Source organism: Oryctolagus cuniculus, chromosome X, assembly GCF_051225735.1.
Source record: "Oryctolagus cuniculus isolate XC-2025 breed Fujian yellow rabbit chromosome X, ASM5122573v1, whole genome shotgun sequence".
Taxonomy (NCBI): Eukaryota; Metazoa; Chordata; class Mammalia; order Lagomorpha; family Leporidae; genus Oryctolagus; species Oryctolagus cuniculus.
In genome coordinates, this window is record NC_142888.1 from 6,448,175 (window position 1) to 6,474,832 (window position 26,658).

At 39.2% G+C, this 26,658-nt stretch overlaps 1 long non-coding RNA gene across 3 annotated transcripts in view; it reads right to left on the reverse strand.

The window, feature by feature from the left end:
* The window catches only part of LOC149119541 (uncharacterized), a 387,982-nt gene that overhangs the window by 143,401 nt on the left and 217,923 nt on the right, over positions 1 to 26,658 (reverse strand). For 2 of the 3 annotated variants that reach the window (XR_016228490.1, XR_016228488.1), the window contains one exon: positions 17,289 to 18,818. The exons of the other annotated variant lie outside the window; for it this stretch is intronic. This is a non-coding gene — a long non-coding RNA (uncharacterized LOC149119541). Of the gene's footprint in view, positions 1 to 17,288; positions 18,819 to 26,658 lie in introns of those variants that run through there. 3 annotated transcript variants of the gene reach the window in all.

The window sequence follows — 26,658 nt, forward strand, 5'->3', positions numbered from 1 at the left end:
CAGGTAGCAAAAAAATTATCCTCCTTTAATATTTTCATCCACGTTGACAAAATGGACTTATTGTTCTTGGAAGAGTTGATTTGACTCAATAAAAAGCCTCTCAGTTTCAAAACTACATCTGTTTAAGCTAAATAAATTCAGTAAATCTTGTGTCACCTCGGTATGATTAATAAGTTCAAAGGGGTATTACATAAATTGAAAAACAATTCTCATCAAAATAAAAATGTTTTTCAAAACTTTCCAGTGTTTTTTGTAACCAACTTATGTAATACTGTCATTTATAATTTAAATCATCAGCATATTATTTCATGTTAGAAAAATTATGAAAATTCAGTATTTCAATTATGAAATGTTTCAATTTTAAGAAAAAAATCTTATATCTGTCTACATTACAAATAATTTGTCTTTAGAGCTTCAATTTGAATTCTTTCCTCAACATGATTAGTTATTAGGGAAACACAAATCATAACCACAATGAGATACCACTGCATACCCAGCAAGATAACTATATTTCTAAAAAAATAATATAATAAAAGTGTTGGCAAGGCTATTGAGAAAGTTGAGCCCTCACACACTGATGGCAAGAATGTAAAATGGTACAGCCACTTTGGAAAAGTGTTTTGTAGTCCCTCACAAATTTAAACAGAGGTACCATATGACCCAGCAATGTCACTCAAAGAATACAAAGAGGAATGAAAACATGTATTTACACAAACACTTGTACATCAATTTCGCAGCAGCATTGTTTATGCTAAAACATGGAAACAATTCAAAGGTTGATGACACAAATGTCATCAGCTGGTGATTGGACAGATAAAATGTTTCCATATAATGAAATAATATTCAGTCATAAAGAGGGACAAAACATTGATATATGCTACAACGTGGATGAACCTTGAAAATATTAAGGTAACTGAAAGAAGCCTTTGACAAAGGACCACCTAATGTATGATTCCATTTATATGAAACATCCAGAAGAGGTAAATTCTTAGCGACACCAACTAACTTGGTGGCTTCCAAGGGCTGGGGGTGGGTGGAGAAGAAAGCTGGAGGGACATGGGGAATGACTGCAAATTGGAATGTTTTTTTTTTTTCTGTTGTGATAAAAATGTTCTAAAATTAGATTGTAGGGATGGCTACACAATTCTGCAAACATGATTAAAAAAACATTGATTTTTACCCTTTATGGCATGTGAATTATATATTAATAAAGCTGCTGTGAAAAGTTTAATTTATTCATATGCTGTGTGATATCAGTGAAAAAATGTAAATCTCACTAACATTTTTGTCTTTGATGATTGAATATTTGGCAAGTATTCCTTTTGCTTTAAGAATATCTTGAATTTGATTTAAAAGTACTGTACAATAAATCTTTGCAGAGCTTTTCCACAACTAAGCCAATAAGCATTGGCAAAGAACAGAAGATCATTGTCTTCTATTTCTGTCAACAGTTCCATAAACTGGCGATGATTCATAGCATTTGCATGTGTACAGAACAATTTTAATAACTGTATCCATGACACTTTCCCTAGGCTTGCCTCAGAAAACTGAGCACAAATATTTTCAATATGTATTATAAGGCGGAACAAAGCAATAAGGGAAACATCAGTCTTTTGTTTAAAAATCCAATAAATCCATATTTTTTAAACTAACATAGCTGGAGCATCATCTGTTATGATAAAAACTATTTTTTTCATATCTAGCTGAAATTCTTTGCCAGTTGTAAAATATTTTTAAAAATCTACACCATAAACTTGATTTTTGGGATACTATACCACTTCTTTGTACATTTGAACGTATTTTGAGACAAAATGTATCCAAAATATTAATTAGGCAGTATTATTTATATTTCATGACTCATCTAAAGCTACAGAAAAGGACATGCAGTTTTTCAACTTTTGAATCAGTTGATCTTTAAAACCATTGGAAAGGTTTTGGTATTTGTCTTAATCTGTTTTCCGTTGCTACAACAGAATATCTGAGCCTGTATTATTTCTAAAGAATGGAAGTTCATTTTTTTTCAAGGCTCTGGGAGCATGGCACTAGCATCTGCATGACTTCTGGTGAGGGTCTTCTGCTTCATCAGAATGAGCTAGAAAAGTGGAGGGGCAAGCAGGCATGTGTGGAAAAGATAAACCACAAGGGGCAGCCTTACTTTAAAGCAGCATGCTCTTGGAGTAACTCATTCAGTCTTGTGAGAGCAATAATGAACTCATTCTCATGGGCAACTGGTGGCATAAGCAACATATTGTCATTATTTCTAAGATATAACTTTGTATCTCATTCTAAATATACAGTATCTACAACATAAATAATAAGTATTTTAATATTTTTCCATCTAAAAGTGATGTTCTTTTTTGCATAAGAATCCAAGCCATTATATAACTAGCCAAAATTATAAATCAGCTAAAAAATTTTGCTGGACGTTTCTTTCTGATTATATGTGGCTAATACTATGCTTTCAAAAAAGATTTTATTTTTATTTATTTGAAAGGCAGAGTTACAGAGAGGGAGGGAGGAAGGGAGGGAGAAAGAGAATGAATCTTCAACCACTTGTTCACTCTTCAAGTGTCTGCAACTACCAGAGATGTGCCAGGCAGAAGCCAGGAGCCTGGAGCTTCTTCTAGGTGTCCCATATGGGTAGCAGGGGCCCAAGTACTTGGGCCATCTTATGCTGTGTTCCCAGGTGCATTAGCAGGGAGGTAGATGAGAAGTGGAGCAACTGGGTCTTCAACCGGTGCTCATATGGGATGTTGGCAGCTTACCCTACTACACCACAATGCCGACCCCAGTGTTATTTTTTGACTACTGATATAACATTTTCTCAAATTCATTATGTATCTGCTCAAAATGTTTCTTTTTTTTAAGATTTATTTATTTGAGCCGGTGCTGTGGCTCAATAGGCTAATCCTCCACCTGCAGCACCGGCACACTGGGTTCTAGTCCTGGTTGGGGCGCCAGATTCTGTCCCAGTTGCTCCACTTCCAGTCCAGCTCTCTGCTGTGGCCCGGGAGTGCAGTGGAGGATGGCCCAGGTCCTTGGGCCCTGCACCTGCGTGGGAGACCAGGAGGAAGCACCTGGCTCCTGGCTTCGGATCGATGCAGTAGAGGCCACTTGAGGGGTGAACCAATGGAAAAAGGAAGACCTTTCTCTCTGTCTCTCTCTCTCACTGTCCACTCTGCCTGTCAAAAAAAAAAAAAAAAGGTTTATTTATTTGAAAGGCAGAGTTACAGAGAGCAGAGAGCTGGATCAGAAATGGAGCAGCCAGGACTCAAATCTGCACCCATATGGGATGCTGGCACTGCAGGTGGTGGCTTTACCACTACACCACAATTCTGTCCCCTCACCCCGAAAAATGTTTCTTAATATTTTCCATTTTATTGGCCGGTGCCGCGGCTCACTAGGCTAATCCTCTGCCTTGAGGCGCCGGCACACCGGGTTCTAATCCCGGTCGGGGCGCCGGATTCTGTCCCGGTTGCCCCTCTTCCAGGCCAGCTCTCTGCTGTGACCCGGGAGTGCAGTGGAGGATGGCCCAAGTCCTTGGGCCCTGCACCCCATGGGAGACCAGGATAAGTACCTGGCTCCTGCCATCGGATCAGTACAGTGCGCCGGCCGCAGTGCGCCAGTCGTGGCGGCCATTGGAGGGTGAACCAACGGCAAAGGAAGACCTTTCTCTCTCTCTCTCTCTCTCACTGTCCACTCTGCCTGTCAAAAAAAAATTTCCATTTTATAACAATTTTTGTCATACACAAAGAGCTTCTTCATTTTGGTCTGCTACAGCATAATACAATTGCCATTCACTGTGAAATATGTGACACATCTTCTAATTTATTTTTCTGGTCATAGTATCAGTCTGAGTCTCCTCTGAATTTTATATGAGTTATATACCTTCATTTAATGCTTAATTTTTTTCTGTATTTTTTTTGAAACTAGAAAAATAATTTAATTATATTAAAATAAGTCTTATTTATCAATTATTATTTACATAGGTATCAATGTAACTTATCCTGTCTACATAAAATATTCAAATAATATTACAGGGCTGGCGCTGTGGCACAGCGGGTAAAGCTGCAACCTGGAGTGCCAGCATCCCATAAGAGTGCCAGTTCGAGTCCCGGCTGCTCCCCTTCCAATCCAGCTCTCTGCTGTGGCCTGGGAAAACAGTAGAAGATGGCCCAAGTCCTTGGGTCCCTGCACCCACATGGGAAGACCTGGAGGAAGCTCCTGATTCATTCCATTGACATCAATTGGATCAGTGATGTGTTAATGTGTAATACTAGCTAGATGTGAGACACAACAGAAAATTATCTAAAAGGAATATACTACTGAGCAGCTCCCACAAGAATTCGAGTTCACTGGTCTAGGACAAATGGTTCTTGGTGAGGGTACATATCTCATGATCACATGTAAGATAACCCATGGAGATGTCTAGAGACTTTCAAGGTATACTTTAAAGGAGTCTGAGGTTTTCAATTAGTATATGGATGTAAGATTGAGTCGAGTCAGTACTATTATTAATGTGGCAGCCTTTGATCCTTGTCTTCACTATTCAACAACAGATTTTCAATGTATGTATCTGACCTAAATTCTAACTATTTGTGTCTAAAGTACTTTCTTGACTCTTAGCTCCCTAGGAACAGTAATTTTGAAATCATTAATCTGGATATTCTTGGTACCAAATACTGTGTCAGAAACAGGCATTAATAAATGTTCATTGAATGAATAAATGAGTGTGTACATATTTTACTTGGAGCTATTTGGGACAATATAACCCTTATTATTTAACCCAGAGAAGCCACTGTAATCATGGAGATTTTATGATATGCAGGAAGGGGGATTATTGACATGGCAGACCAATGGAGGAATATATTTTTCCTCAGGATCGATTTGCCTCACTTCAGAAAGAATGCTGTCTAGATGTCTAAATTTTCTACCTACACATAGAAAGCTATCCCCGATTCCTAATAAAGGAAATATGAAACTCGTGTGTATTTTATGCAAGGACCAAGGCTTTGTTATTTATACCAGAAATACTTTGAGAGAAAAATGACTTTATCTGCATTTCAGTTTTTTTTCCAAAACTTCTTCCACTTAGTATACAAGAGCTTTCAAAAAAGACCAAAATCAATAGAAATAGAACTCTTATTTTTCATTACATATACACAATAGCCACAATGTCTCTTCACTTTCTTGCTCTACCTGTGAATGTGTTTGAATCACAAATTCTAAAAATTGCCTCAGCAATGATCTCAACTCCAAACAGGGTCCATGTCTGTGCTTTGCGCTGAGGTTGGAAGACAGCCTCATTTACAGGGGTGAGTTTGATGATAGGATTGAAAGAGGTATTTTCCACAGAAAACTAGCCAGGTTCTACCAATTTGAATACCCAGGTCTCAACAGATGCCAGATGGTAACAGCTGTGGCTTCCTCCTGAAAATAAAAATGGAGGATTTCTGCAAAACTGCTATGGATTATGAAGCAGCCTCATTTTCCACTGCTTCAGTCATTGAGGGCTTCCAAATACTCTGTGGGCGTTAGAGCTTCTGTTTCTAATGATGGGGAAGAGAATGTTTTGTATTGTCAGAATTACCTTTTGTGGGGGCTTTCAAGTACTCAGCTCTAAATAGATTAGGAAGACAAAACTTCTCACCCAATGCAAATACTCAAGAACTCTTGTGTTTCTCTAGGATTAGGTCACTGGTTCTTCGGTAACTCCCAGTTTAACTATTTTTTAAAAAATCTATTTGTTTTAGATAACTTCATTCCACCAGGACAACACCTGTCCAATTAAGTTAAGATAACATTCTTTACCCTTTTATGTATCTCATTCGTTCATTCATTCATTGTTCATCCACAAGATAGTTATTAACACCTACTCTGTGTAAAATGTTGCAGGATCTCATGATGCATTAGAAACAGTCCCTATCTTCTAGAATTTTGAAATCCAATAAGCAAAAAAGACATATGCACAATAAGCATTCCAGAAAAATGAATGAAACATTAACTGCAAGGGAGTGTTATGAAACATGCCAGGAGGGAGGGATTACTTACAGTTGGGAAACTAAGGACACTTCGTATAAAAGGGAACATTTGAAGGGTGGAAAACTTTCAGCTGAATAGAATGACATGAGAAGTGACAATGGTAGGGACTATTCAGGGAGTGATATGTGATGACTGGTTTGACTGAGGTATAGATCCAATTCTCTACTGGAGCTGGCTGGAACTGGCTACAAGAACCCTTTGTTGCATCTTTTCCCAATTTTGTTTTCAGTGATGTCATGTTGGCACCTTAATATCAACTATGGTGAGGAAATTTACACAATGGAAATCAGTAGATGCTACAAATCAGTGTTCTTTTTGTTGGCTTTGCTGGTGTTTTTTGTTTTGTTTTGAAAGCTGATTTAAGAGTACACTTGGCTTGTGGTATTATTATTCCTATTTCTTCAACTCTCCCTGCATCTACCCCCTTTTCCCTGAGACTCTGAAGTACTTCCTACTAGAAGCAGGAGATATTTCACTGTCCCAGTGATTCAGGGTTTGTCTAGTTGAATTGATTTGACCAAAGGGATGTCGGCAGATATGATGTGAGCAAATGTTTGAAATGTACTTGCCAAAGTAATCTTGTGCTTTGTAACTCCTTCCTTTCACCATGAGAAGGATATTTTCTGGGAAACTTGCTATTTACAGAAGAATAAGGGATAGATGGAGTAGAGGTGAACTGAACTGATAGCAGAGAGCCAAGCCCAGAAGAATCCACCCAAGATCTGAAGAACAGAGAGCACATGTAGACAGGAGAATCCGAGGTAAATGTGGGGGGGAATTCAAGATGGCAGAATAGAGAGAGAGCTTAGTGCTCTAGTCTATGGGAAGATAGTTTAAGTGGAAAATGCAATTTCAGTGAAGAGTTAGGGAGAAAACTACAGAGGAAGATCCTCACAAGTTACAAGTACACTGCTGATCTACATGGAGGCCGTGGATGCGCAGCACAAACAATGACATAACACAGGACCCCAGCAGCCAAGAGTCTCAGCACCAGCTTTGGAGAGTGAGGTGAGACCAGACTGCAGCAGCCCAAGTAACTGGTGATAAAGCTGCAGGAAGAGCCTGGCATGAGTCAGGCTTGCAGCCCTGTAGGGGACAGTGTACCTGCCAACCTACAAGGGAAAAAAAGTGGCATGTTGTTCTCTCCTTGACCACTCAGCACTGGTGTCCTGTAACTAGCTGAGAGAGGGTGGGCACCATTTTGGACATATGCAACAGCTGTGCCAGCTTGTGTCCATGCACACAGCAACCAGCCAAGAGGAGATGCCAGAGTCTGGTGGGGAGAACTGACAGGGGTCTGGGAGCTCACGACTGGGAGCCTTGTGTGCCAGGACTGTGAAAACACTGTGGCTGTGTGGGAGGGCACAGGGTGTGGCTGGGTCTCTGAGCAGGCACTGTGGGTGGCTCCACATGTTTGGGGCACTCTGATAGCCCGATGAGGGTCATTGCTGCGGGGCCCATGCTCACACTGAGGACTGCATGGATCATTCATGTGGTTCTTGTGGCAGCATGGATGAATATTAAATGCACTAGGGCTAGCGTCTAGGCATTGGTCTCCTTGGAGGAGAGGAGGTGAGTGTGAGACAACCCCAACAGAGCTGATTTAACCTTCTCTTCTGATAAAAACAGAGATTTACCATACCCAACTTGGGTGTCACCTTGGACACACCCCTCATCCTGGAGCACTGAACAAAGCTCCTTGACCATACCCAGCACATGCCTCTGGGTATTCACAGAAAAAGAAAACACTCAACTAAGCTACAGAAGCTTAGAAAACAAAACTATCAGAGGGAGAACAAACAAACAAACAAAAATACACAACAAGTATCTCTAGAAATACCTAAAAATAAATGCAGAAATTCAAGAAACAAGAATAAGTAAGACAATATGACATCCCCAAAGGAACACAACACTTCAGTACTAGAATGTGAAGATGAAGAGATTAAAAAATGCCAGAAATGGAATTCAAAAAATTGATCATAAGGTTACTTAGAAGTAATCAGAAGCAAATACATGAATTAAAGGAATCCATAAATGAAAAGAATGAAACTTTTTCCCATGAAATTGAGATTTGAAAGAGATCAAAATGAAATATTAGAAATGAAGAATTCAACAGATCAAATAAAAAAATGCAGTGGAAAACCTTAACAAAAGACTCGGTGAGGGAAAAGAAAGAATATCCAAGTTAGAAGCCCAATCTCTGGAAATTTTATAGTCAGATCAAAAACAAAGAAGAAATTAGAAAACTGAAAAAATAGTGTTGGAGATTTATGGGATACTAACAAATGATCCAACATACAGGTCTTAGGAGTTCCTGAAGGTGTGGAAAGAGAGAATGGATTAGAAGGCCTTTTTAGTGAAATAATTACAGAAAATTTCTCCAATTTGGAGAAACAAAGTGATGTCCAAGTACAGAAGCACATAGAATTCCTAATAGACATGACCAGAAAAGATCTTCACCATGACACATTGTAGTCAAACTCTCCACAGTAAAACATAAAGAAAAGATTCTAAAATGTGCATGAGAGAAATGCCAGATTACTTTCAGAGGCTCTCACATACCTGAGTTCTCATCAGAAACCCTACAGGCTAGGAGAGAATGATGAGATGTATTCCAAATCTTAAGAAAAAAAACTCAACCTAGAATACTTTACCCTGAAAAGCTCTCATTTATGAATGAAGGTGAAATAAAAACTTTCCATTATAAACAGAAATAGAATTTGTCTTCATTCATCCAGGCCTGCAGAAGATGATTAGTGATGTGCTACATACAGAAACACAGAAACATGGTCATCAATATAAAAGAAGATCAAGGCAGAAAATCTTCCAGTAAAAGTACAAATGAAATCCAAAATAAACAATATGAGCATTTATGAAAAAGTGGTAGGGCCAAGTCATTATCTATAAATAGTCACTTTGAATGTAAATGGCCTCAACTCTCCAGTTAAAAGATAGATTGGTTGAATGGATTAAAAACCAAAATCCATCAATTTGATGCAATCCCAATTGTTAATTTTGGCTTTGACTGCCTGTGCCTCCAGGGCCTTTTCTAGGAAGTCTTTGCCGAAACCTATATCTTGCAGGGTTTCTCCAATGCTAATAATTTGATGGTGTCAGGTCATAGATTTAAGTCTTTAATCCATGTTGAGTGAATTTTTGTGTAAAGTGAAAGGTAGAGGTCTTGCTTCATGATTCTGCACGTGGAAATCCAATTTTCCCAGCACCATTTATTGAATAGACTGTCCTTACTCCAGGGATTGGTTTTAGATCCTTGATCAAATATAAGTTGGCTGTAGATTTTTGAATTGATTTCTGGTGTTTCTATTCGGTTCCATTGGTCTACCCTTCTGTTTCTGTACCAGTACCATGCTGTTTTCATAACAACTGCCCTGTAGTATGTCCTGAAATCTGGTATTGTGATGCCTCTGGCTCTGCTTTGGTTGTACAAGATTGCTTTTTTTTTTTGACAGGCAAAGTGGACGGTGAGAGAGAGAGACAGAGAGGAAGGTCTTCCTTTGCCGTTGGTTCACCCTCTAATGGCTGCCACGGCCGGCGCGCTGCAGCTGGCGTGCTACACTGGCGCACCATGCTGATCCGATGGCAGGAGCCAGGTGCTTCTCCTGGTCTCCCATGGGGTACAGGGCCCAAGCACTTGGGCCATCCTCCACTGCACTCCCGGGCCACAGCAGAGAGCTGGCCTGGAAGAGGGGCAACCGGGACAGAATCCGGCGCCCCGACCGGGACTAGAACCCGGTGTGCTGGCGCCGCAAGGCGGAGGATTAGCCTAGTGAGCCGCAGAGCAGACCACAAGATTGCTTTAGCTATTCGAGGTCTCCTTTGCCACCATATGAATTTCAGCATCATTTTTTCCAGATCTGAGAAGAAGGTCTTTGGTATTTTGATTGGTATCTCATTGAATCTCTAAATTGCTTTTGGGAGAATGGACATTTTGATGATATTGATTCTTCCAATCCATGAGCATGGAAGATTTTTCCATTTCTTGGTATCCTCTTCTACTTCTTTCTTTAAGGTTTTGTAATTTTCATCTAAGAGATCTTTAACGTCTTTGGTTAAGTTTATTCCAAGGTATTTGATTGTTTTTGTAGCTATTGTGAATGGGATTGATCTTAGAAGTTCTTCCTCAGCCGTGGCATTGCCTGTGTATACAAAGGCTGTTGATTTTTGTCCATTGATTTTATACCCTGCTACTTTGCCAAACTCTTCTATGAGTTCCAATAGTCTCTTAGTAGAATTCTTTGGGTGCCCTAAATAATCATATCATCTTCAAAGAGGGATAGTTTGAGTTCTTCCTTCCCAATTTGTATCCCTTTAATTTCTTTTTCTTGCCTACTGGCTCTGGCTAAAATTTCGAGAACTATATTGAATAGCAGTGGTGAGAGTGGGCATCCCTGTCTGGTACCAGATCTCAGTGGGAATGCTTCCAACTTTTCCCCATTTAATAGGATGTTGGCCATGGGTTTTTCATAAATTGCTTTGATTATATTGAGGAATGTCATTCCATACCCAGTTTGCTTAGAGTTTTCATCATGAAAGGGTGTTGTATTTTATCAAATGCTTTCTCTGCATCAATTGAGATAATCATATGGTTTTTCTTCTGCAGTCTGTTAATGTGGTGTATCATGTTGGTTGTTTTGCAAAGATTGAACCATCCCTGAATACCAGGGATAAATCCCAGTTGGTCTGGGTGGATGATCTTTCTGATGTGTTGTTGCATTCTATTGGCCAGAATTTTATTGAGTATTTTTGCATCTATGTTCATCAGGGATATTGGTCTGTAATTCTCTTTCAATGCTGCATCTTTTTCTGGCTTAGGAATTAAGGTGATGCTGGCTTCATAGAAAGAATTTGGGAGGATTCCCTCTGTTTCGATTGTTCTGAATAGTTGGAGAAGAATTGGAGTTAGTTCTTCTTGAAATGTCTGGTAGAATTCAGCAGTGAATCCATCTGGTCCTGGGCTTTTCTTTGTTGGGAGGGCCTTTATTACTGTTTCAATTTCTGTCTCAGTTATGGGTCTGTTTAGGTTTTCGATGTCTTCCTGGTTCAATTTAGGTAGGTTGCATGTGTCCAGGAATCTATCCATTTCTGATAGGTTTCCCTCTTTGCTGGCATACAAGTCCTTGTAATTTCTGATGATTCTTTTTATTTCTGTAGTGTCTGTTGTTACGTTTCCTTTTTCATCTCTGATTTTATTGATTTGGGTCTTTTCTCTTCTTTTTTTAGTTGGTTGGGCCAATGGTGTGTAAATTTTGTTTATTTTTTCAAAAAACCAACTCCTCCTTTGATGATTTTTTGTAATGCTTTTTTGGATTCAATCCTGTTGATTTCTTCTCTGATTTTAATTATTTCTCTTCTCCTACTAGATTTGGGTCTGGTTTGCTGTAGATTTTCTAGATCCTTGAGATATGTTGAAAGCTCATTTATTTGGTGCCTTTCCAATTTCTTGATATAGGCACCTATTGCTATAAACTTTCCTCTTAACACTGCTTTTGCTGTATCCCATAAGTTTTGGCATGTTGTGCTGTTATCCTCATTTACTTCCAGAAAGCTTTTGATTTCTCTTTTGATTTCTTCTATGACCCACTATTCATTCAGGAGCATGTTGTTCAATCTCCATGTGTTTGCGTATGCTCTAGGGATTCCTGAGTTGCTAATTTCCAACTTCATTCCTTTATGGTCTGAGAAACTGCATGGTATGATTCTAATTCTTTTGAATTTGCTGAGACTTGCTTTATGGCCTAGTATGTGGTCAATCCTAGAGAAGGTTCCATGTACTGCTGAGAAGAATGTAAATGCTTTATGTGTAGGATGAAAAGTTCTGTAGATATCTGTTAGATCCATTTGGGCTATAGTGTCGTTTAAATCTACTGTCTCCTTGTTGATCTTCTGTCCTATTGATCTGTCTATTTCTGAGAGTGGAGTATTGAAGTCCCCCAGTACTATTGTATTGGAGTCTAAGTCTCCCTTTAAGTCCCTTAACAAATCTTTTCAATAAACTGGTGCCCTGTAATTAGGTGCATATACATTGATAATCGTTATATATTCCTGTTGAATTGATCCCTTAATCATTATATAGTGCCCCTCTTTGTCTCTCTTAACAGTTTTTGTGGTAAAGTTTATGTTTTCTGATATTAAGATGGCTACGCCCGCTCTTTTTTAATTTCTGTTGGCATGGTATATCTTTTTTCCAGCCTTTCACATTCAGTCTGTATGCATCTTTGTTGGAAAGATGTGTTTCTTGTAAGCAGCAAATAGATGGGTTTTGTTTCTTAACTGAATCAGGCAATCTGTGTCTTTTAACTGGACAGTTCAGGCCATTAACGTTCAATGTGACTATTGATAAGTAGTAACATTGCCCTGCCATTTGCCAATGATATTTTCTAATATATGCTTTGAATTCCCTGTGATCTTTTGCTGTGAGGTTTCCTTCCTTTACCTTCTTTCATATTGATGACCGTGTTTCTGTGTTTCGGTGTGTAACACATTTTTAAGCATGTTTTGCAGGGCTGGACGAGTGGCGACAAATTCTTTCAATTTATGTTTGCTATGAAAGGTCTTTATTTCACCTTCAATCACGAATGAGAGCTTTGCAGGATATAATATTCTGGGCTGGCAGTTTTTCTCTCTTAGTACCTGGGCTATGTCTCTCCATTCCCTTCTAGCCTGTAGGGTTTCTGATGAGAAGTATGCTGTGAGTCTAATTGGAGATCCTCTGAGAGTAATCTGACATTTCTCTCTTGCATATTTTAGAATCTTTTCTTTATGTTTCACTGTGGTGAGTTTGATTACAACGTGTCATGGTGAGGATCTCTTTTGGTCATGTTTACTAGGGGTTCTATGAGCTTCCTGTACTAGGATATCTCTGTCCTTCTCCAAACTCGGGAAGTTCTCTGCAAGTATCTCACTAAAAAGGCCTTCTAATCCTTTCTCTCTCTCCATGCCCTCAGGAACTCCTAGAACCCGAATGTTGTTGTTTTTTTTAATAGTATCCTGTAGATTCCCAACAATATTTTTTAGATTTGTAATTTCCTCTTCTTTTCTTTGGTTTGACTGTATCCTTTCCTGTGCTCTGTCTTCTAAGTCTGATATTCTCTCTTCTGTTTCACTGACTCTGTTTTTAAGGCTCTCTAATGTGTTTGTCATTTGATCTATTGAGTTCTTCATTTCATTTTGATTTCTCTTCACTATCACACTTTCCCATTCTACTAGTTTCTGCGTTTCATTTTGATTCCTCCTTAAGATTTCATTTTCTTGAATGATATTTTCTATCCTGTCCAGTAAGGAATTCCGCACCTCAAGCATTTGTTTTTGAAAACTTTTAATTGTTCTTATCATAAATTTTTTGAAATCTGTATCTTGCATTACTTACATCTCATCATTTTCATAATCTTGGCTTGGGGTGTCTTGTTCATTTGGGGGTGTCATAATGTCTTCCTTGTTCTTGTTTCCTCGGTTTTTGCATTTGTTGTTTGGCATTGTGGAGATATCTTTGATTCTTCTTCCCTCACTGTGGTGTTTTTTCTTGTTATACTATGACTGTATTAAGTGGATTGTCTGCTTTTGGTGGAGCTCTAGAGGCTTGAGATGGGTGTGGCCTGAGAGCTCTGTTTGGTTCCTCAGGGTTAAGGGTATGCCAAAGGGGACACTCCCAGGTTAGGCGTGGCAACTCTCTCTTTCCTTTTTTGATTCAAAAGGGAAGTAATTCCACACAGCTGAACGGAATTGGAGGTAGTTATCAGGCGAATGATATACCCACAGGAGCCAGAGATCGGAAGCTCTCTTTGTTTGTTTTGTTCTAGTACTGTTGGTTGAACTCTGTAATTAACACACAATTATTCTTAGGTGTTTAAATTTTAACTGAAAAGTGATCCCTGTTAAATATAAGAGTGGGAATAAGAGAGGGAGGAGGAGATGTACAATTTGGGACATGCTCAATCATTTGGGACATGCCCCAAATGGTGGAGGTTAGAAACATGCCAGGGGATTCCAATACAATTCCATCAAGGTGGCATGTACCAATGCCATCTCACTAGTCCGAGTGATCAATTTCAGTTCACAACTGATCACACTGATATGTCTAAGAGTCAAAGGGATCACACAAACAAGACTAGTGTCTGCTAATACCAACTGATAGAATAAAAAAGGGAGAGAATGATCCATCAAGGGAAGCAGGATACACAGCAGACTCATAGAATGGCAGATGTCCTAAATAGCACTCTGGCCTCAGAATCAGCCCTTAAGGCATTCAGATATGGCTAAAGAGCCCATGAGAGTATTTTAGGCATGGAAAGCCAAGACACTCTGGAAAAAAAAAAAAAGAAGACCTAAATGAAAGATCTCTGGGAGTGAGATCCCAGTGGAAAGAACAGGGCCATCAAAGAAGGAGGTACCTTTCTCTGAAAAGAAAGAAAACTTCCACTTTGACTATAACCCTGTCAGAATAAGATCAAAGTCAGTGAACTCAAAAGGCTTCCATAGCCTTGGCAACTCATGACTAGAGCCTAGGGAGATTACTGACACCATAAACAAGAGTGTCAAATTGTTAAGTCAACAACAGGAGTCACTGTGTACTTACTTCTCATGTGGGATCTGTCCTTAATGTGTTGTCCAATGTGGAGTAATTCTATAATAGTACTGAAACAGCATTTTACACTTTGTGTTTCTGTGTGGCTGCAAACTGTTGAAATCTTTACTTAATATATACTAAATCAATCTTCTGTATATAAAGATAATTGAAAATGAATCTTGATGTGAATGGAATGGGAGAGGGAGCGGGAGATGGGAGGGGTGCGAGTGGGAGGGAAATTATTGGGGGGGGAGCCATTGTAATCCATAAGCTGTACTTTGGAAATTTATATTTACTAAATAAAAAAAAACAAAATCCATCTATTTGCTGCCTACAAGAAACACATCAACTAACAAAGATACCTGCAGACTGAAAGTGAAAGGATGGAAAAGATATTCCATGCCAACAGAAACCAAAAAGGAACTGGTATAGCCATTCTAATATCAGAAAAAATAGATTTTAATACAAAAACTGTTGAAAGAGACAAAGAAGAGCACTATGTAATGATTAAGGAATCAATTCAACAGGAAGATGTGACTATAATAAACGTAAATGCACCTAACTATAGAGCACCTGGCTATTTTAAAAGAAATGTTGATGAATCTAAAGGGCGACATAGACTCCTGTACAATAGCAATGAGTGACTTAAATATCCCACTTTCAGCAATGGACAGATCAACCAGATAGAATCAGCAGGAAAACAACAGTTAATCGATACTATAGACCAAATGGACCTAATGGATATCTACAGAACTTTTCATCTCACAGTTGCAGAATATACCTTCTTCTTACCAGTGCATGGAATTTTTTCTAGGATTGACCACAGGCCAGGCCATAAAACAAGTCTCAGAAAATTCAAAAAAAGTTAAAATTATACTATGCATCTTCTCTGACCACAGTGGAATGAAGCTGGGAATCAACAACTCAAGAATCTCCAGAGCATACGCAAACACATGGAGACTGAACAACATACTCCTGAATGAACAGTGGGTCACAGAATAAACTGAAAGAGAAATCATAACAGTTTCTGGAAACAAATGAAGAAGACAACACAACATATCAAAACTTATAGGATACAGCAAAAGCAGTATTAAGAGGAAAGTTTACAGCAATTGGTGCCTACATCAAGAAATTGGAAAGACACCAAATAAATGAGCTATCAATTCATCTCAAGGACCTAAAAAAACACCAGCAAGCCATACCTCAAAAGAGTAGGAGAAAATAAATAATTAGAATTAGATAAGAAACAAACAAAATTGAAACAAAAATATATACAAAAGATAAGAGAAATGAAGAGCTGTTTTTTGTAAAAATAAACAAAATTGACACACCATTTTGGCCCAACTAACCAAAAAAAGGGAGAGAAGACCTAAATCAATGACATTAGAGATGAAAAGGAACAACAAACATCATAGAAATAAAAAGAATCTTCAGGAACTACTACAAAGAGCTTAATGCCAACAAACTGGGAAACCTAAAAAAAATGGACACATAAACCTACTTAAATTGAGCCATGAAGACATAGAAAACCTAAACAGACCAATAACCAAGATGGAAATTGAATCAGTAATAAAGACCCTCTCAACAAAGAAGAGCACAGGACCAGATGGCTTCCCTGGAAAATTGTATCAACTGAAAACTGGATAAAGAAGTTATGGAGGGGCCGACGCTGAAGTGCCAGCATCCCATATGGGCAACGGTTCTAGTCCCATCTGCTGCTCTTCCGATCCAGCTCTCTACTATGGCCTGGGAAAGCAGTAGAAGATGGCCCAAGTCCTTGGGCCTCTGCACCCATATGAGAGACCTGGAAGAAGCTCCTGGCTCCTGGCTTCAGATCGGTGCATCTCTGGTTGTGGTGGCCAACTGGGGAATAAACCAGCGGGTGAAAGACCTTTCTCTTTCTCTCTGCCTCTCCTCTCACTGTGTAACTCTGACTTTCAAATAAATAAATAAATAAATCTTTTTTTAAAAAAAGAAGTTACAGGATAAGTATATGATAGAATACTACACAGCAGGTAGGAGGGCAGGTTGGGTGGGAAGAACCACTGTTTCTAAATTTGTATTTATGAAATGCATGAAGTTTGTATACTTTAAATAAAAGGTTTCTGGATTAAAAAAAGAAAAAAAGAAGTAAATTTTTATGTTTATACTGGAGATTTTATAGTTGTCATTTGTGTAGCAAATATTAATGAATTGCATAGGCCTCTGTTACTGCTGTAATGAATTACCACAAACTCAGTTGCTTAAAACAATATGAGTGTATTTTGAAAACTTTTTTTATTTTATTTGAGAAAAAGAAATATTGATTCTTCATCAGCTGCCCTTGAAAGAGAGGGTGAGAGAGAGAGAAAGAGAGAGAGAAAGAGAATGATTGATTTTCCATCAGCTGCCCACACAATAGCCATGGTTGGGGTTGGGCCTGGTAAAAGTCAGCATCTTGGAACTCAATCTGAATAGTGGGGACCCAAGTATTTGAAGTACTTGGACCAGCACCCACTGCCTCCCAGGATGTATATCAGCAGTGATATCGGCCAACCTTACTAATAAGTTTAATAATAATAATAATTCTGTGAATTCTTGCCATCTATTCAGATAAGAATTCTGAATATCAGTTCAAAATAAACCAGGCTACATGGTAAGTTTTTAACATTTTATTCAGTAAGAGAAATGCACAGGATGGTGAGGGCTTTATTTAGGGGAGAAAGAAGTCTGGAAGCATAAGCTGGGTCCATACTGGGCAGAGAGCAGGCCGGGAGCCATGTGGAGCAAGGTGTATGATTATGAGCAGCCACAGGTAACTTATCATGGGCAGGAAAGCAAAGGCAGACAGGCAGCCAAAAGGTCACGGCCGAAGGAGCAGGACAAGGGAGGGGCCCACCAGGCTCCAGACCTTTTATTCACTCCCAAACGGGAGTGGTTATGCAGTCTGATTGGCAGGTGGGCATACAGGTGGGATCAGGTAGGGGTGTGAGATCACACAGCGGGCGTGGTCTTCCAGCTCGTGAGTCTAATTGATTTAATCCTACCTGCCTGCCTATATCAGCAGGCAGCAAAAGTTGGAAGTGGAGCCAAGACTCAAACCCAGGCACTTTAATATGGGATGTAGGTCTCTCAAGGGGCATCTTAACTGCTGTGCCAAATGCTTGCACCAGATGTATTCTTCTATAGTTCTAGAGCTCAGAAGTCCTAGATGAGTCCTGTGAGGACTAAAATTAAGATGTTGGCAAGGGGGTAAACAGCAAAGGTCTAGTGTTTCCAGTAGATAGACTACAAGTTCAGGTCCTTTTGGAGGCTCCAGGGTAGAATCCCTCCCTAACCTTTTATGGTTTCTAAAGGCTGTTGGCATTCTTTGATTTGTGGCTTCCTCACTCTAGTCTCTGCTTCTGTTATCACATTTCCTTCACTTGTCTCTGATCTGTCTTCCTGTTATAATGACCCTTATGTTTATATTGGACTCATTCAGATAATCCATAATAATCTCTTTACCTCAAGATTCTTAATTACATCTGCAAAGTCTCTTTTAGTATGTAAGGTAACAGATTCACAGGTTCTGGGGATTAGGACATATTTTTCGGTGTCATTATTCAGATGATCACATTACTATAGTTGAAGAACAACGATGCATTTGGAATGATGTAAATACTCTGGAAAGATAAGTTGGGGTCAGTTGGGAGGTACTTTGAGTATGCACTTTGTGGAGTCCATGACAGTTTTGACTAAGACATTTATATACTTGTTTTAGGAAACTGAATTTGGTGGCTTAACCAGGATGAATTGAATTGGTGAGAAACTAGAAATAAGGAATCTAACAAGAATATTAGTTCAGTATAAAATCAGGGGGAATTTGAAACAAAGGCATGACAGGGGCAAAGGAAGAAAGGGGGTAGTTGGTCGGCGCCGTGGCACACTTGGCTAATCCTCTGCCTGTGGCGCCGGCATCCGGGGGTTCTTGTCCTGGTTAGGGTGCCGGGTACTAGTCCCGGTTGCTCCTCTTCCAGTCCAGCTCTCTGCTGTGGCCCAGGAAGGCAGTGGAGGATGGCCCAAGTGCTTGGGTCCCTCCACCCGCATAGGAGACAGGGAAGAAGCACCCGGCTCCTGGCTTCGGATCAGCGCAGCGCCGGCCATAGCAGCCATTAGGGGAGTGAACCAACAGAATGAAGACCTTTCTCTCTTTCTCTCACTGTCTATAACTCTGTCAAATAAAAAAAAGAAAGGGGTAGTTACTTCAGAAACTGAGTAATAAATCTAGAATTTCAAGCTTTGGCGAATGTTGGCTGCCTGTAACAGAAATAAGGGAATCAGGCAGAGAACATAGGATGGGTAGATGCTGCAGATGACATGGGATTTAGAGTGCATGAGTTTATTTTTTTTTATATGTTGAGTCTAAGGTGCTTTTAGGATCTACATTTTTGCTTTAGACCAGAAGTTACTTGAATTTGCTTAGCAGTATGATTAATTTTACCCTCATTGTCTAGCAGAGTAATTGGCATTTATTAGGTTCTAAGTAAGTGTTTTTTGAAGGATGGAAGGAGGGAAGGAGGGCAGGAGGGCAGGAGAAAGTGCAACTGCCTGTTTTTCTCTTATTCCCCACTAAGGCTGAATCAACTCAGGTGGGTGATTTACAGTGCAGAGAGTGGTCTGAGGACAGATCCTCCAGTGACTCTGATCCCAGTCTGAGAAAGTGTTATTCTTTTTTCCTTCTTGTTTTTCTAGACTGAGATTCCTTAGACTAAGCTAGGCCAACAAGCAGAGCAGATGAATATGCAAGCAGGCAATACTTTACCAGCACAGTGGGGGTAAACAGCAAAGATCTAGTGTTCCCAGAAGATAGTCCACAAGTTCAGGTCCTAGGCAATCCTTATGCACTTAAACTAGATTGTGTTTTCTCTTGTGATCTCATTCTTTGTCTGAGGCACAAAGCTACCCCAAATACCAACCAGACCACCAACATTTTATTTGCACTTTGAAAAATCAACATGATATTACTTAAAGGTGAGAGGCTACAGGGCATCAGAGTCTGGTGCATATACCATTTCAGTGCCCATTGGGAACTTGAGTGTTTTTCTTCTTTTGATTTGTCTGTCCTCAATAATTAACACTTCCTCCAAATGTATGTCTTATCTCTGTTTCTAACATTATTGTTTTTTTCCTTCTTTGATATGAAGTGCCCTTGTTACTCCTTACTCTGATTAGCAATGTTCTTGACACAGCAGAATGAAAGAAGTAGGATATTTTAGTATCCTTAACAACAAGGATATCATGTCAATGATATCAAATGTTTCAGATAAATGTCAGTAAGAATGATGATTGAAAAAAGACTAAAATGTCTGGTTAATGGCAGAGGAAGGCCAGCTATTCACTAGTGACCTTAAGAGCACAATTTCAGCGGAGCTAGGGGTTAAAAATTGACTCTAAAGTGGAAGCCAAGAGGGAAAGGATTCTCTTTTGAGATATTTGATGTTACAAACTGAATGAAATCAGAAGGTAATTTAAGGTTGCAGTAAGATAGCTGAAACATATTTTACAGGACAATTGAGATCATGTTTCAATGACTATTAACCAATTAGGTAATGAGTAACTGAATCTTTAAATGTATTTTATAATTGATAAAGCAAACTGATAGTGACAGGCTTCAGGAGGAAATAGCTCATGTCACAAACAATTTCTGTGTTGTTCCTTCTAAAATACAAATATCAGAACAGTTTAAACCAAATGTGGTTATTCTTTATTTCCTATAGGAAAGAAATTTTTAATTAAAACATTTCTATCTATTAACCTTCAGAACTCCATGTCTGTTTTTCTGCAATGAACTATAGTGACACACAGATATTTATTTGAACACACATGATGGATGTAATCTGTCTTCAAAAGCTTTAAACAAAATCAAGTACAAATTAATCTTGCCACTTCTTTTGTTGGTTTTATACTTAAAATGGCAATAAACACCTTGCTTATTATTTTCTAGTGCTTCAGGGAAACTTGGTTCCTCTGATTTAAATCTGAGTGATGATTAAATGAGAGTGCACCCTAAGATTGAATTTCTGATGTTTTCATCAAATTAGCTCTATTCCACCACAGAAAAGTCTTTCTCAGTACCGTATAATTGCCAGAAGAAGTTATAGTTGGCTTTGCGTTAAAAGAAGTGAACATTGATTGAATTTTGATGTCAGAAGAAATTGAACACTGAAATTATAAAAGACGAACATTTCTCTTCTGGAAAATACTAATTAAATTAATTGTTATTTCTTATTCAACAAGGCTGGCTTGAAGTCCCACAAAGTTTTAAGATATGGAAGGTGTTGGAAAGAGAATGGCCTTAGAATCTAGAAGCTGAGTTCTTACTCTGACTCTGCCAAACAAATGTGGGCAACTGAGTTCTGGACTTCACTTTCTAGGTCTTCAAAATAAGAGGATAGGACTAGCTAATCTCGAGATTTCAGCCTAAGACTAAAAATCTTTAACTTTGAATTATTCATTTGTTACCTGGTAAAGACAAATTGTTATAAAACACAGAGTTCTGTGTAGAGTGAAATATTAGCCTGATGAATACAATTGCATATGAAAATAGAAACATTATAAAAGAGCAATATTAATTAGACTTTATACTTACATCTGCTTTCTTATGTACACATCAAATGATAATGAAGATTATAAGTTTGGAAAAGAGAGTAAAGTATACATTATCTCCATTTTGATTAAAATGATAAGAGGAACCTTATCAGGTTAAATCAGAGTTTGCTGGAGAGTTGTTCTAAATAAAATCTACTTGATCAGATTTAAGTAAAATGAACAACAACAATGGAGATATACTTGCTAAGAGAACATTATGCTTTGACTTAAGCTATCCACCAGTGCCCTTTGTCCAGATCCCTTGAAAGAATTTTTTTCCCTTCAATTTGGTTGTTTCAGTTGGGATAGCATCAGATGGTATCTGATAGTAGTTCAGAAAAGAGAATATGATTAATCTTTTTTTTTTTTAATTTTTTTTGACAGGCAGAGTGGACAGTGAGAGAGAGAGAGACAGAGAGAAAGGTCTTCCTTTTGCCGTTGGTTTACCCTCCAATGGCCGCCATGGCCGGTGCACTGCGCTGATCAGAAGGCAGGAGCCAGGTGCTTATCCTGGTCTCCCATGGGGTGCAGGGCCCAAGGACATGGGCCATCCTCCACTGCACTCCCTGGCCACAGCAGAGAGCTGGCCTGGAAGAGGGGCAACTGGGACAGAATCCGGCGCCCCGACTGGGACTAGAACCTGGTGTGCCGGTGCCGCAAGGCGGAGGATTAGCCTATTGAGCCATGGCGCCAGCCAGAATATGATTAATCTTGAAGGGGAACTACTTTGGTGTCATTCGTTTTTAAAGAGTTCCTCAAAATTAAATGGTAACCAGGCCGGTGCTGTGGTGCAGTGGGTAAAGTCACTGCCTGTGGTGCCAGCATCCCATGGGCACTGGTTTGAGTCTCGGCTGCTCTACTTCCAATCCAGCTCCCTGCTAATGCTTCTGTGAAAGCAGCAGATGATGGCCCATGTGCTTGAGACCCTGCATTCACGTGAGAGACCCAGAGGAAGTTCATGGCTCCCGGCTTCAGATTGTCTCAGCTCCTGCCATTGCAGTCATTTGGGGAGTGAACCAGTGGATAGAAGGTCTTAGTCACCCTCTCTCTATCTCTCTGTAACTCTGCCTTTCAAAAACAAATAAAACATTTTTAAAAATTAAATGGTAACAACTAAATTGATCTTCTGTATATAAAAATAATTGAAAATGAATCTTGATGTGAATGGAATGGGAGAGGGAGCGGGAGATGGGAGGGTTGTGGGTGCTTGGGAAGTTATGGGGGGAAAAGCCATTGTAATCCATAAGCTGTACTTTGGAAATTTATATCTACTAAATAAAAGTTAAAAAAATTAAATGGTAACAACTTTGGAAGTCCACTAACATAATCTTAATACACAACCCAACTGGATATCTTTATTTATGTTATTTCTTATATATGTAATCCCTATTTCTTTTACAAGCTAGTTTCCTTCCTTCTCTTCTAAATATTTTTCAAGATATATTTCTTCTCTGATATCATGCTGCTATCTCTTAATGTCTGGATATTAGTTTGGGTGTCCCCAAAAAGTCCAATTAATAGGATGGCACTTTTGGGAGATGGTAGAACTTTTAGGAAGTGAGTCCTAATGGGAGATCTTTAGGTTATTGGGGGAGTACCCTCAGAAGAGATAGTGGGAACTCAGTTTTTCACACTTCCTGTTTGGTGATATAAGCTTCTGGACACATAAATTCCCATACCATGAAGTGATTGCTTGCTCCTTTGTGTGCTACTGCCATAATGTGTTGCCCTCCACCACACTTACCAGGAGCCAAACCAATGGGTCCACCCAGTCTTGAACTTTGAGCCTCTAATACAAGGAGCCAACCAAACTCTTTCTCTTTATAATTCCTGTGTCAGGTATTTTGTCATAGTGATAGTAAAAGGGCTGATGTACTATCCTTGCTCCTGCTCCTGACACTTCATTAGTTTGAGGCCTTTCAGATATTTTTGCATTCTTCGATATACCAAGATTTAAACAACAGGAATTGGTTTGTATTCATAAGCCACAGTTGGGAATACTGTGGCTATGAAAAGCAGCCTCCAGTGTTGGGATGGCAGGTTTCTTAGACTCTTCCAACTTCCTTCTGAGAAAACCAATGGCCATGACAGCCAATTTGCATTATCACTTCTTTCACTCTTTTGGCCATTTCTTTCTCACTTTTCCTGACCTCATTTGGCTATTTCCAGGTTCTTTCTGTTATGCATTGCCCTCCAAATCCTATCAATCTTCAAGTAGCGTTGACTTTGCTATTCATCAACAGTAGGCTCTATCTACTTCTTTTCATCTATATTTCTTTTGCCCTGGTACAAGAACTAATCCTTTCTGATCAGAATTATTGTCATGATATTCTTATTTGTATCCCTGAATTTATTATTACTGCCCCCTTATCTATTCCACACATTACAGCTGGAGCATTATTGAAAATAATCATAAAGCAAAATACAATTATACATTCCACTACTCCTCATTTAAAATCATTCAGTGGTTTCTTGTTCTTAAGCTAAAGAATGAAACATTTATAAGGCCAAAATTAGGGTCACCATCTGTCCCAGTTTACCCAGTTCAATGCCCATTTATGCCTGTTGTCCAGGCTTAATCATTCATACTCCTCTCACTTTCAAAGGTGTCCTGGTTGGCTAAATCAGGTGACCCTTGCCATCCCCACCCCCACCTCCATGCTTGCCACTCTCCCTCACTTTCTGGGCTCCAGTCCCGCTTAGTCTTCTCTCAGTGTCTTAGATTTTCCATTTCTTACCTCAGAGCCTTGGCACATGCCTCTCTGAAATGTGTTTTCTTTTTCTCTTCACCAAGGTAACCGTTACTCATCCTTCACATATCATTTGCTTTCATTTTAAATGTCAAGTCCTCCTATTATATGCTGTTATAACTCTTAGCACTTTCCTTCAAAGCATTTATCACCTTTGTAATCATATGTAAATGTGTGTCATTATTCAAATAATTTCTGACAGCCCCCTCTCCCTGCAAGACAGTAGAGGAGTTATCTTTTTTGTTATCATTAAATCTCCAGTATCTCCCACAGAATCTGGCACAGAGAATGCAATTAAAATATATTTGTGGAGTGAATAAGCTGATGAACATGCTCAGGGCACCTTGTATATAGCACCTCCTACAAAGTTTAGATTAAGACTGAAATGAAATGGTTGTAAATATGATTAATGCCTTATGTAAGGCCTTTTTTATTCTCACCAGAGTGTAAACTCCAAAACAATATGACAATAGAGGCTATGACTGGGAGGAGACAGATGTACAGTTCAAATACCAGCTCTATCCCTAAACATAACCAATGTATGGCCTTAGGAAAGCCCCTTAACCTGTGAACTTCTGTCCAAAAGGAACATGGCATATCATCCCAATTGTGGATGTGTTGTTATATGTGTAGGTTCAATAAATAGTTATTGAATTATTTGAGGAACTAAATATTCTGGTATTTAATGTGGCTGTAGCCATTCTGCATTTTCCCAAACGAAGTGAGAGCAAGTGCTTTAAATATATCTATATCTATTTCTAGAAGGATAGATATAGATATATATCTAGATAGATAGATAGAGATATATTTAAAGATTTATTTTATAGATAGATATATTTAAAGATTTATTTTATTTATTTGAAAATTAGACTGATAAAGAGGGATGAAGAAGGGGAGGGGGAAAGGGAAGAGGGAGAGAGAGAGGGAGTGGGGAGAGATCTTCCATCTGCTGGCTCACTCCTCAAATGGCTGTAGCAGCCAAGACTGGGCTAGGCCAAAAGCCAGGGGGCTAGATCTGGATCTTCCCCATGGGTGCAGGGGCCCAAGCACTTGAGCCATCTTCTGCTGCTTTCGCAGGCACATTAGCAGGGAGCTGGATAGGTAGTAGAGAAGCCAGGACTTGAACCAGTGCTCTGATATGGGATGCCAGTGTCACAAATGGTGGTTTAACCCACTGTACTACAATGGCCCCTAGGTTATATTTTTAATATGTCTGAAGATAAACTTTCATTGTTCTCTGAGGGTCTTAGAATTATATGACAATCAAGTCTCTTGTGTCACTCACTGTTGTCTGTGGTGTCTTTTACATGGGATCCTGGTCTGGTCTCCAATGGGTGACCCAATGTAGTAGTCATTCTGAGTGTTCATCTGCTATGAGATACCCGGTCTCTTCTTCCATCCAACTACACCCACTGTTCTTGGGCCAAGGATATATCTAAACTCTCTTTTAGAAGGATGAGACTGCTTTTCCGGAACACTCTCACTTTGGAGGCTTAAGGTATTTTTCTTGGCCTCTGGTACCTTTCTAGGAGAGGTGAGAACTCTTCACCAGGTTCAACTTGCTAAGTATTGTCCCACCACACTATGTTCAGTCCCTCAGACAAAAGTATGCAAGTGATTATCTCCACTATTTCTCCAGGCATCAACAAACTACCTACATAATAGTGGTTATATATCATCGACCAATGAAATTAACTATATATTTCAAATAAATATTATAGGTCTTGTACTTATAAATCAAAATATTAAGAATATTCAAAAAGTTCATGGAAAAATATATGAGAAACTATGCATAGATTTTATTTTTAATATATAATTTTTAAAATTTTATTTTTAATTAGTTTTAACAGATTCAGTGTGCTTTGTAGATCCAGTTCTTTTTTTTAAAGATTTATTTATTTATTTGAAAGTCAGAGTTACACAGAGAGGAGAGGCAGAGAGAGAGAGAGAGAGAGAGAGAGGTCTTCCATCCACTGGTTCCCACTCCCCAACTGGCTGCAATGGCTGGAGCTGGGCTGATCTGAAGCCAGGAGCCAGGATATTCTTCCAGGTCTCCCAAGCGGGTGCAGGGGCCCAAGGACATGGGCCATCTTCCACTGCTTTCCCAGGCCATAGCAGAGAGCTGGACTGGAAGTGGAGCAGCTGGGACTAGAACTGGTGGCCATATGGGATGCTGGCACTGCAGGCGGCAGCTTTACCAGCTACACCACAGTAACAGCCCCAGTAGATCCAGTTCTAAGAACATAATGATATTCCCTTCCTTTTTCCCTCCTCCTCTCTCCCTCCTCCTCTCTCCCTCCTACCATATTTCCTTGTCTTTTATTTTTTGTTAGTTTTTGAAATAACATTTTAAATTGTATTACAGTAAAAAGGCTTAATACTTCACCAAATAATAAGTTTAATCAGTAAAAAGCAAAAAGACTTTTGTTTAGTAAGAATATAGAAGATGGCTATAAATAATTGAATGGAAAAATGACCATTTCACCCATATACAGTAAATTTTAAAGTAATTATAGATCATTAAGACTATAGTAGTGGGGCCAGTGCTGTGGCGTAGTGGGCTAAGCCTCTGCCTGCAGCACCAGCAACCCATGTGGGTGCTGGTTCATGCTTGGCTCCTCCTTTTCTGATCCAGCTTTGTGCTTATGGTCTGGGAAAGCAGTGGAAAATGAC